This window comes from Leptodactylus fuscus, chromosome 9 (assembly GCF_031893055.1).
Source record: "Leptodactylus fuscus isolate aLepFus1 chromosome 9, aLepFus1.hap2, whole genome shotgun sequence".
In the NCBI taxonomy this organism is placed as follows: Eukaryota; Metazoa; Chordata; class Amphibia; order Anura; family Leptodactylidae; genus Leptodactylus; species Leptodactylus fuscus.
This window is the reverse complement of record NC_134273.1, coordinates 91,114,811-91,122,722: the sequence shown is the minus strand read 5'-3', so window position 1 is coordinate 91,122,722 and position 7,912 is coordinate 91,114,811. Positions and strand designations below refer to the sequence as shown.

The 7,912-nt window shown below is 46.7% G+C and overlaps 1 protein-coding gene across 14 annotated transcripts in view; it reads left to right on the top strand.

Annotated features, from left to right (window-relative positions):
• Positions 1-581: 581 nt before the first annotated feature.
• The window catches only part of LOC142218330 (sodium-coupled neutral amino acid transporter 3-like), a 64,508-nt gene continuing 57,177 nt past the window's right edge, over positions 582-7,912 (top strand). For all 14 annotated transcript variants that reach the window (XM_075286972.1, XM_075286978.1, XM_075286975.1 and 11 more), the window contains exon 1: positions 582-968. The gene's annotated coding sequence lies outside the window, so the exon portion shown is untranslated. The remainder of the gene's footprint in view (positions 969-7,912) is intronic.

The window sequence follows — 7,912 nt, the reverse complement described above, 5'->3', positions numbered from 1 at the left end:
ATCCTCTGTATCACCTATATGTATATACTGTATACAGTGCACAGGATCCTCTGTATCACCTATATGTATATACTGTATACAGTGCACAGGATCCTCTGTATCACCTATATGTATATACTGCATACAGTGCACAGGATCCTCTGTATCACCTATATGTATATACTGTATACAGTGCACAGGATCCTCTGTATCACCTATATGTATATACTGTATACAGTGCACAGGATCCTCTGTATCACCTATATGTATATACTGTATACAGTGCACAGGATCCTCTGTATCACCTATATGTATGTATATGGTCTACATTGTCCCTGTGTGGCCGCTGCGGGGAGTTGCATTTTGGGGGGTGAGTGGAGCAGGGACAGACAGTAACACATTTGTATCTACAGGTTCCTCCCCCCTCCAGTGGGCGGCGCCAGCAATCATTAACAGTGCGGCCCCCAGGAGTCAGTGCAGGAGCTTTAAATACTCTACCAGTCAGTGTGCCTGCAGCCTCAATGATAGCACTGCCTGCCCGCCTCTACCTGACTGCACTGCCTGCCTCTACCTGACTGCACTGCCTGCCTCTACCTGACTGCACTGCCTGCCTCTACCTGACTGCACTGCCTGCCTCTACCTGACTGCACTGCCTGCCTCTACCTGACTGCACTGCCTGCCTCTACCTGACTGCACTGCCTGCCTCTACCTGACTGCACTGCCTGCCTCTACCTGACTGCACTGCCTGCACTGCCTGCCTCTACCTGACTGCACTGCCTGCCTCTACCTGACTGCACTGCCTGCCTCTACCTGACTGCACTGCCTGCACTGCCTGCCTCTACCTGACTGCACTGCCTGCCTCTACCTGACTGCACTGCCTGCCTCTACCTGACTGCACTGCCTGCACTGCCTGCCTCCACCTGCAGCCTCAGCCTTCACCCCCGGACTCCCCCTGTCTCCAGGACTCTACACAAGAACTCCCTGAACATGTGAGTACAGCAGAGAGTGTGAGAGGGGAGAACAGCTGAGACGGGGGTATACAGAGTATACGGTCAGTCCAGGCTGATATACTACTGACTATAGGACGGGGGGTATACAGAGTATACGATCAGTCCAGGCTGATATACTACTGACTATAGGACGGGGGTATACAGAGTATACGATCAGTCCAGGCTGATATACTACTGACTATAGGAGGGGGGGTATACAGAGTATACGATCAGTCCAGGCTGATATACTACTGACTATAGGACGGGGGGTATACAGAGTATACGATCAGTCCAGGCTGATATACTACTGACTATAGGAGGGGGGTATACAGAGTATACGATCAGTCCAGGCTGATATACTACTGACTATAGGACGGGGGTATACAGAGTATACGGTCAGTCCAGGCTGATATACTACTGACTATAGGACGGGGGTATACAGAGTATACGGTCAGTCCAGGCTGATATACTACTGACTATAGGACGGGGGTATACAGAGTATATGGTCAGTCCAGGCTGATATACTACTGACTATAGGACGGGGGTATACAGAGTATATGGTCAGTCCAGGCTGATATACTACTGACTATAGGAGGGGGGTATACAGAGTATACGGTCAGTCCAGGCTGATATACTACTGACTATAGGACGGGGGGTATACAGAGTATACGGTCAGTCCAGGCTGATATACTACTGACTATAGGAGGGGGGTATACAGAGTATACGGTCAGTCCAGGCTGATATACTACTGACTATAGGACGGGGGGTATACAGAGTATACGGTCAGTCCAGGCTGATATACTACTGACTATAGGACGGGGGTATACAGAGTATATGGTCAGTCCAGGCTGATATACTACTGACTATAGGAGGGGGGTATACAGAGTATATGGTCAGTCCAGGCTGATATACTACTGACTATAGGACGGGGGTATACAGAGTATACGGTCAGTCCAGGCTGATATACTACTGACTATAGGACGGGGGTATACAGAGTATATGGTCAGTCCAGGCTGATATACTACTGACTATAGGAGGGGGGTATACAGAGTATACGGTCAGTCCAGGCTGATATACTACTGACTATAGGAGGGGGGTATACAGAGTATACGGTCAGTCCAGGCTGATATACTACTGACTATAGGACGGGGGTATACAGAGTATATGGTCAGTCCAGGCTGATATACTACTGACTATAGGACGGGGGTATACAGAGTATATGGTCAGCCCAGGCTGATATACTACTGACTATAGGAGGGGGGTATACAGAGTATACGGTCAGTCCAGGCTGATATACTACTGACTATAGGACGGGGGGTATACAGAGTATACGGTCAGTCCAGGCTGATATACTACTGACTATAGGACGGGGGTATACAGAGTATATGGTCAGTCCAGGCTGATATACTACTGACTATAGGACGGGGGTATACAGAGTATATGGTCAGTCCAGGCTGATATACTACTGACTATAGGAGGGGGGTATACAGAGTATACGGTCAGTCCAGGCTGATATACTACTGACTATAGGAGGGGGGTATACAGAGTATACGGTCAGTCCAGGCTGATATACTACTGACTATAGGACGGGGGTATACAGAGTATACGGTCAGTCCAGGCTGATATACTACTGACTATAGGAGGGGGGTATACAGAGTATATGGTCAGTCCAGGCTGATATACTACTGATTATAGGAGGGGGGTATACAGAGTATACGGTCAGTCCAGGCTGATATACTACTGACTATAGGACGGGGGTATACAGAGTATACGATCAGTCCAGGCTGATATACTACTGACTATAGGAGGGGGGTATACAGAGTATATGGTCAGTCCAGGCTGATATACTACTGACTATAGGAGGGGGGTATACAGAGTATATGGTCAGTCCAGGCTGATATACTACTGATTATAGGAGGGGGGTATACAGAGTATACGGTCAGTCCAGGCTGATATACTACTGATTATAGGAGGGGGGTATACAGAGTATACGGTCAGTCCAGGCTGATATACTACTGACTATAGGACGGGGGTATACAGAGTATACGATCAGTCCAGGCTGATATACTACTGACTATAGGACGGGGGTATACAGAGTATACGATCAGTCCAGGCTGATATACTACTGACTATAGGACGGGGGTATACAGAGTATACGATCAGTCCAGGCTGATATACTACTGACTATAGGACGGGGGTATACAGAGTATACGGTCAGTCCAGGCTGATATACTACTGACTATAGGAGGGGGGTATACAGAGTATATGGTCAGTCCAGGCTGATATACTACTGACTATAGGAGGGGGGTATACAGAGTATACGGTCAGTCCAGGCTGATATACTACTGACTATAGGACGGGGGTATACAGAGTATACGGTCAGTCCAGGCTGATATACTACTGATTATAGGAGGGGGGTATACAGAGTATACGGTCAGTCCAGGCTGATATACTACTGACTATAGGACGGGGGTATACAGAGTATACGGTCAGTCCAGGCTGATATACTACTGACTATAGGAGGGGGGTATACAGAGTATATGGTCAGTCCAGGCTGATATACTACTGATTATAGGACGGGGGTATACAGAGTATACGGTCAGTCCAGGCTGATATACTACTGACTATAGGAGGGGGGTATACAGAGTATACGGTCAGTCCAGGCTGATATACTACTGACTATAGGAGGGGGGTATACAGAGTATACGGTCAGTCCAGGCTGATATACTACTGACTATAGGACGGGGGTATACAGAGTATACGGTCAGTCCAGGCTGATATACTACTGACTATAGGACGGGGGTATACAGAGTATACGGTCAGTCCAGGCTGATATACTACTGACTATAGGACGGGGGTATACAGAGTATACGGTCAGTCCAGGCTGATATACTACTGACTATAGGACGGGGGTATACAGAGTATATGGTCAGTCCAGGCTGATATACTACTGACTATAGGACGGGGGTATACAGAGTATACGGTCAGTCCAGGCTGATATACTACTGACTATAGGAGGGGGGTATACAGAGTATACGGTCAGTACAGGCTGATATACTACTGACTATAGGAGGGGGGTATACAGAGTATACGGTCAGTCCAGGCTGATATACTACTGACTATAGGACGGGGTATACAGAGTGTACGGTCAGTCCAGGCTGATATACTACTGACTATAGGACGGGGTATACAGAGTATATGGTCAGTCCAGGCTGATATACTACTGACTATAGGACGGGGGTATACAGAGTATACGGTCAGTCCAGGCTGATATACTACTGACTATAGGACGGGGGTATACAGAGTATACGGTCAGTCCAGGCTGATATACTACTGATTATAGGAGGGGGGTATACAGAGTATACGGTCAGTCCAGGCTGATATACTACTGACTATAGGACGGGGGTATACAGAGTATACGGTCAGTCCAGGCTGATATACTACTGACTATAGGACGGGGGTATACAGAGTATACGGTCAGTCCAGGCTGATATACTACTGATTATAGGAGGGGGGTATACAGAGTATATGGTCAGTCCAGGCTGATATACTACTGACTATAGGACGGGGGTATACAGAGTATACGGTCAGTCCAGGCTGATATACTACTGATTATAGGAGGGGGGTATACAGAGTATACGGTCAGTCCAGGCTGATATACTACTGACTATAGGACGGGGGGTATACAGAGTATATGGTCAGTCCAGGCTGATATACTACTGACTATAGGAGGGGGGTATACAGAGTATATGGTCAGTCCAGGCTGATATACTACTGACTATAGGAGGGGGGTATACAGAGTATACGATCAGTCCAGGCTGATATACTACTGATTATAGGACGGGGGTATACAGAGTATACGGTCAGTCCAGGCTGATATACTACTGACTATAGGAGGGGGGTATACAGAGTATATGGTCAGTCCAGGCTGATATACTACTGATTATAGGAGGGGGGTATACAGAGTATACGGTCAGTCCAGGCTGATATACTACTGACTATAGGACGGGGGTATACAGAGTATACGGTCAGTCCAGGCTGATATACTACTGACTATAGGAGGGGGGTATACAGAGTATATGGTCAGTCCAGGCTGATATACTACTGATTATAGGACGGGGGTATACAGAGTATACGGTCAGTCCAGGCTGATATACTACTGACTATAGGACGGGGGTATACAGAGTATACGGTCAGTCCAGGCTGATATACTACTGACTATAGGACGGGGGTATACAGAGTATACGATCAGTCCAGGCTGATATACTACTGACTATAGGACGGGGGTATACAGAGTATATGGTCAGCCCAGGCTGATATACTACTGACTATAGGAGGGGGGTATACAGAGTATATGGTCAGTCCAGGCTGATATACTACTGACTATAGGACGGGGGTATACAGAGTATATGGTCAGTCCAGGCTGATATACTACTGACTATAGGACGGGGGGTATACAGAGTATACGGTCAGACTGTGCTCTGTGTCGGTTATGATGAGACTATCGGTTGTCAGGGTGTCAGTTTCAGGGGACAATGAGCCACCAGTCCCAGATTTCTACATGTAACATCAAAGTCCAAAAGTCCCAGAGCCCTCCGCACCGGGGTCAGACCTGAGGGGGGGCTGTCTATAGACTGCAGCACTGTGTGGGTGTAAGGCCGTGTTCACACACTACATCTTACTGGGACATCTGCAGTTTTTTGAGTGAAAGCCTGAAGTGGATCCAGAGGTTCGGAGAAGCATCAGCCCCCGCCTTACACCCATGCAGAACCCTCTCACCTCTGGGATGTGTTTGGGGGCCCCTCAGGCTCCTCTGAGGAGATTATAAGATATTAATGGCGCAGATTGTAATTAACCGAATCCGAGAGATTGGCCGCCAAACGGAAAATGCTTTGATGTCTGCACTTCATCTAGATGGGGCCGTCACGGATGATGGGGGGGGGGCGAGTGAGTGGATAGAAGATGATGGTGGATGAAGGTGGGGAGGGGGATCGCGGATGGGGAGGGGGTTCATTGCTCGTACTTACCTGGGAATCTTCCTCCATTGTATTACAATAGTTATACAGTCTCTTAAAGGGCCAGTCATTCTCTCTCCACTGTTGCTGTGTGTGATCCGCTCCTTAGGTCAGGTGAGGGTTACTGAAGTGCATTCTCCTCTGTTGTCAGCCACTTTGCGCTGTGTGCGGTTAATCCGACGTTGGCGGTCTCTTTGTGTTCATATATAATAATGTAAAGCTCTCAAACCTCACAATGGGCGCCGTAACTTTGGAGCCGCTGCCACATTGTGTGAGAACAACTGGCGCAGTGGGTACGTGTCCAGTGTGCTCAGTGGGTACGTGTCCGGTGTGCTCAGTGGGTACGTGTGTATAAATATATTGTGCCATGTGAACAAGGCCCTACCATCAGTGCTGTCTGACTGCAGCCTCTCAATATGGGAGCCACAAAGACTAGACGTACAACGCATGGGTTTTCTTGCGGATACGGTTCTTGGTCTTCAGATGTGACGCCAGGGCCAGTGCTCAGTCGAGCAGCGAGAGGATGAAATGAGCGATTGTTGTCGACTGTAACTGAATATTGTCAGAGCTGCGGCGACAACCGGGGTGGAGAAGCGAAAAATACTGTACATAAATTGAGTAGTGGGTAAAGTAAGGCGGGTACCTATATACAGGCTATATTATTAGTGTGGGGCAGTATATAGTGTGAGTAGCGGTATATAATGTAAGGCGGGTACCTATATACAGGCTATATTATTAGTGTGGGGCAGTATATAGTGTCAGTAGAGGTATATAAAGTAAGGCGGGTACCTATATACAGGCTATATTATTAGTGTGGGGCAGTATATAGTGTGAGTAGCGGTATATAATGTAAGGCGGGGTACCTATATACAGGCTATATTATTAGTGTGGGGCAGTATATAGTGTGAGTAGAGGTATATAATGTAAGGCGGGTACCTATATACAGGCTATATTATTAGTGTGGGGCAGTATATAGTGTGAGTAGCGGTATATAATGTAAGGCGGGTACCTATATACAGGCTATATTATTAGTGTGGGGCAGTATATAGTGTCAGTATAGGTATATAATGTAAGGCGGGTACCTATATACAGGCTATATTATTAGTGAGGGGCAGTATATAGAGTGAGTAGAGGTATATAAAGTAAGGCGGGTACCTATATACAGGCTATATTATTAGTGTGGGGCAGTATATAGTGTGAGTAGCGGTATATAATGTAAGGCGGGTACCTATATACAGGCTATATTATTAGTGAGGGGCAGTATATAGTGTGAGTAGCGGTATATAATGTAAGGCGGGTACCTATATACAGGCTATATTATTAGTGAGGGGCAGTATATAGAGTGAGTAGAGGTATATAAAGTAAGGCGGGTACCTATATACAGGCTATATTATTAGTGTGGGGCAGTATATAGTGTCAGTAGAGGTATATAAAGTAAGGCGGGTACCTATATACAGGCTATATTATTAGTGTGGGGCAGTATATAGTGTGAGTAGAGGTATATAAAGTAAGGCGGGTACCTATATACAGGCTATATTATTAGTGTGGGGCAGTATATAGTGTGAGTAGAGGTATATAATGTAAGGCGGGTACCTATATACAGGCTATATTATTAGTGTGGGGCAGTATATAGTGTGAGTAGCGGTATATAATGTAAGGCGGGTACCTATATACAGGCTATATTATTAGTGTGGGGCAGTATATAGTGTGAGTAGCGGTATATAATGTAAGGCGGATACCTATATACAGGCTATATTATTAGTGTGGGGCAGTATATAGTGTGAGTAGCGGTATATAATGTAAGGCGGATACCTATATACAGGCTATATTATTAGTGTGGGGCAGTATATAGTGTGAGTAGCGGTATATAATGTAAGGCGGATACCTATATACAGGCTATATTATTAGTGTGGGGCAGTATATAGTGTG